Genomic DNA, 5,000 nt, shown 5'->3' on the forward strand with positions numbered 1-5,000 from the left:
ATCTGTCAGTCTATCTATCTAACTCTATCTCTATCTATCTATCTATCTATCTATCTATCTGTCAGTCTATCTATCTGACACATTTATCATCTATATGTCTATCTATCTGTCCATCTATCTATCTATCTGCCCATCTATCTGTCTGTCCATCGATCTATTTGTCTGTCCATTTATCTATTTATCTATATATCCATATATCTATTCGTCTGTGAGTCCCTCTACTTATTAATCTATCCGTCTAACTATCCATCTATTTGTCTGTCCATATGTCTATCTATTTCCATCTATCTATCTGTTTGATTATCCCTGTGGCCGTTTCCTTTTATCTCTCTTTGTCTCTTGATCTTTCTCTTTCGTTATCTCTGTCCGTTTTCATTCCCCCCCCCCTCTCTCTCTCTCCCTCTCTCTCTCTCTCTCTCTCTCTCTCTCTCTCTCTCTCTCTCTCTCTCTCTCTCTCTCTCTCTCTCTCTCTTCTCTCTCTCTCTCTCTCTCTCTCTCTCTCTCTCTCTCTCTCTCTCTCTCTCTCTCTCTCTCTCTCTCTCTCTCTCTCTCTCTCTCTCTCTCTCTCTCTCTCTCTCTCTCTCTCTCTCTCTCTCTCTCTCTCTCTCTCTCAAGGTCAGGGCATGCGTGAAATGCTATGATTTCACTTTTATTGAAGAACATATACGGCATGAATAAAAATCGTCAAAAATACCTAATCAGTTTGGCATGGAAAGATAATTGCAATCACTCTGGAAAATGTCTCGCCTTCATTGCATTTATATTCGGTTTCGTCAGAAGGTCACTGTATTATATGGTGACCCTTTTCCCATGACGTGTTTTTTATTATTTCCGATAGACTGAGGAAATGGTCCAGCCCAATCTGTAAAACATTTCCGAGGTCGTTTCCTCTCTCTGTCTTGTCTATTTATTTATCTCTCTATATCTGTTATCCATCTATCTGATTACATTATTACTTTTCTAATATCGTGTGGAAATCTAACGTCCGCTAATCTTCTAAAGTACCGATTTTAACAACATAATTTCAAATATTTATTTATGCCATCAGAAGATTAATCCAAAGATTAATATTTTTTATGCATAAATAAGTTCGTTTAAAGGCATGTTTTACCTTCTCAAAATTTTAAACTGAAGCAGTTGAAGTATAGGAAAAAAAAAATCTATAAAAAAATTACATGTAAAATGTTGAAAAATAGCAAATCATCACATCAAGTCATATTTCCTGGTAGCGTTATAGAGGTGATTTTCACGTAATCATTCTTGGATGTCTGAATGGCTAGATTGGTAAACAAATGAATTATTGCAAAATAAAACAGCAGTTGATGTAATTTTATTCCGAATGTTTGTGCTTTCTTCCCTGCATAACGATTATTTCACTAACTCTTATCATACCATCGCACTATGACGTTTGGTATTGTAATATCACATCATACAAGGTATTCTGACATTCTGATGTACCTCTTGTCACTGACGGTTTTTATCGCAACTTATTGTTTATGTACGTGTAAATGTTGCACACGTGTCGATATATCCATTGTATGTATATGTTTGCGCGCCCGCTTGTGCTTGTGTGTGAATGAGAGGAATTGTTTGTTTGTGCGTGTCCGTGTTTGATTATATATCTAAGAGAGAAAGAGAGAGAGAGAGAGAGAGAGAGAGAGAGAGAGAGAGAGAGAGAGAGAGAGAGAGAGAGAGAGAGAGAGAGAGAGAGAGAGAGAGAGAGAGAGAGAGAGAGAGGGGGGGGGAGGGACAGAGAGAAAGAGAAAGAGAGAAAGCGAGAGAGAGAGAGAGAGAAAGCGAGAGAGAGAGAGAGAGAAAGCTAGAGAGAGAGAGAGAGAGAGAGAGAGAGAAAGCTAGAGAGAGAGAGAGACAAAAAAAAAAAAAAAGAAGAGAAAAGAGAGAAGAGAATAAGTGAGAGGTGCACAGATACACTTCGCCGAGGAGTAGTACTTTTATTGACGTAATTGAAATATTGCACCGTTGCTCTCGCAGAAGTAAAAGTGTTTTCACGATGGCATTGAAAGTGATTCAACAGTTCACGTAAAAGGCCGCGATGTGAGAGTCATCCTGGTGTGAACGATGAAGACGCTCTGTATAATGGGGGTGATCCAGGAGTCGAGACCCTGTGTTCATGGCGATTCATGAGGCTTCGTGAATAATTGAATGAATGGGAATCCACGGTAATGTTCCTTTGTTTCAGCTTGTAAGTGTTTTTTTGCAACGATCGTAATAACATTTTCTTGATTCAAGAATGTTTTTTGTTTTGTTTTTGTTTTGTTTGTTTTTTGTTTTCTTTGGTTGGGTTAATATTGCTCTTAAGAAGTAATGCATCTTCAGCTGCAAGATATGCGTGTGTGTTTGAGTGTGTGTGTGTGTATGTGTGTGTGTGTGTGTGTGTGTGTGTGTGTGTGTGTGTGTGTGTGTGTGTGTGTGTGTGTGTGTGTGTGTGTGTGCATTTATTGTTTGAGTGTGTGTGTGTGTGTGTGTGCATTTATCATTCTGAATGAGTCCGTTTATAAACCAGCACATCTCCAGAATATATACGCATAAATGTATGAATATTTGCCAATGTAACAATGATCATTAAAAAAAAGAAAAGAAAAAAAAAACTATAAAAAGAACCTCCTTTACCAAACATTCTCCACAAACAAGGCAAAATACGAGAAAGTCTTGAAGATACGTTTGCAAAAAAAAAAAAAAAAAAAAAAAAAAAAAAAAAAAAAAAAAAAATCTAAACATGTTCAGTCAAATTGCAGCCTCCGTATCACGAGAGATGGCTCTAATGACATCACTGAATCTTCTTAACTCCTTCATAGTTTGGCGTGAGAAGCGATGCCTTCCCTGGCGAGAGTGATGGCTATTGTTTTGTAAGTCTTTTCGTCAAAGTTTTCATATGCTTGTTTATCATTTCTGAACTTAAGTATTTCTCTTCTTTTTATTTTTAAAATATATTTTGTTTAAGAAAAAAAAAATATATATGAAAAAGATAATTATGATAACAGTAATAATGCCAAAAAGAACAAAAAAGAATAAGGATAATGGTGATAATAGTAATGATAGTGATAACGATGATAATAACAATAATGATAATGATGATAATAACAATAATGACAATGATATATAATGATGATGTTGGTCATCATCATGATGAAAAAATATAAACAATAATGATAATAAAGATAATTATGATGATCATGGTAACAATAATGATAATTATTATCATTACTATTAGTGCCATTACGTTCATTATGTGATGATAATAACAATAATGATAATTGTAATTTTTAAGAATAACAATAACATGTAACACAACATAACAATAACAAATATCAATAAAAATGGGAAAAATGTAAATAAATGATAAAGAATATAACATCAAAGACAATGATAATAACAGTCCCCAAAAGAAGAAAAAACAACAACACCGAGAAACAAAAATGACGTATATCCAGCGAGACTAATCCGTCAATAATTTCCCCACTAAAAACATCCCCGATAGTGAATGCCACAGTGACACAAGGACCATAATTAAGATACTTGTTTGTCTGTTTTTCCCTTCGAGTAAGAACTCCCGACGCAGAAGATGAATAGTTTATTTAACATCCATCAGTTAGTAATCACGAGGGAGTGATTATTTATGCGTCGCGACGTAACAAAGGGCAAGCAAGCACAGCAAGCACAGCAAGCACAGCAAGCACAGCAAGCACAGCAAGCACAGCAGTCACAGCCATTGCAGGTAAGCCAAGCCTGTTGATACTCGAGGCATCGTGATGTGCTATTACCTGTGCTTGCCTTCACTTTCTTCTTTATACATGTGCATGGATAGATGGATGAGTGGGTGGATGTGTGGATGAATGGGTGGGTTGGTGGATGGGTGGATGAGTGGGTGGGTGGATGGATGGGTGGATGAGTGGGTGGGTGGATGGATGGATGAGTGGATGAGTGGATGAATGGGTGGGTGGATGAGTGGATGGGCGGGTGGATGATTGGATGGATGGATGGATGGATGGATAGATAGATAGAGAGGTAGAAAGACAAATAGTCAGATAGATGGATAGGTGAATGAGTGGATATATGTATATGTGTGTGTGTGTATGTGTGTGTCACACTGCATGTGTGCATTCGTGTGTAAGTGCATGTGTGTGTCGAAACTCCATTCTAATCGAAACAAATCCGCCATTGTCAATCTTCCTTTAACCATCATTCTTCTTATTACCAACAGGAAGAGGAAAGGAGAAATGACAGCCGCACAGACGCACAGCCGCACAGCGTGACTCAGCAGATTGCCCGACGACGGCGTGAGGATGAGAGGGAGAGTGACGTCTACTGATTGTGTCGGACAAATAATGAAAGTTTTCGTCAAGATTCCGGCAGATCTTTTTAAATTGGAGGTTCTTGCATAAGCGTCTTCATCCGAGCCAAGCCTTCCTTTTCTCTAACTCTTTAAGCTCCGTCTGTTTTCTATTGATTGAATGCTTTACTCTTTTTTTGATTGCATGTAGATTTATTATTCCTTTTTGTCTTATTGCGATTGTGTTGAAGAGGTGAGGATACTGTGCTTGTCTTTTGCAAGATGATTGCCTCATGTTGCCGGATTTTTGGTGTTCGAAATCCTTTCACTCTCTTTAGATGAATTGTGTGATGTGGGTAAACTGTATACTTATTTATAGATGTGGGTGTGTACACGTGTGGGTAGGTGGATGGGTGGGTGTATGTGTGTGTGTGTGTGTGTGTGTGTGTGGGTGTGTGGGTGTGTGTTGGGAGGTATGTGAGTGTATCGGAAAGACAGAAATAGAGAGAGAGAGAGAGAGAGAGAGAGAGAGAGAGAGAGAGAGAGAGAGAGAGAGAGAGAGAGAGAGAGAGAGAGAGAGAGAGAGAGAGAGAGAGAGAGAGAGAGAGAGAGAGAGAGAGAGAGAGAGAGAGAGAGAGCATAGCGAAAGGGATTTAGCATCTGAGAATCCTCTAATGGAAGAATGATTTGATTTATTTTGAATGCAGGA

Source organism: Penaeus japonicus, unplaced genomic scaffold, assembly GCF_977035675.1.
Source record: "Penaeus japonicus unplaced genomic scaffold, GWHDUDI00000001_assembly GWHDUDI00000011, whole genome shotgun sequence".
In the NCBI taxonomy this organism is placed as follows: Eukaryota; Metazoa; Arthropoda; class Malacostraca; order Decapoda; family Penaeidae; genus Penaeus; species Penaeus japonicus.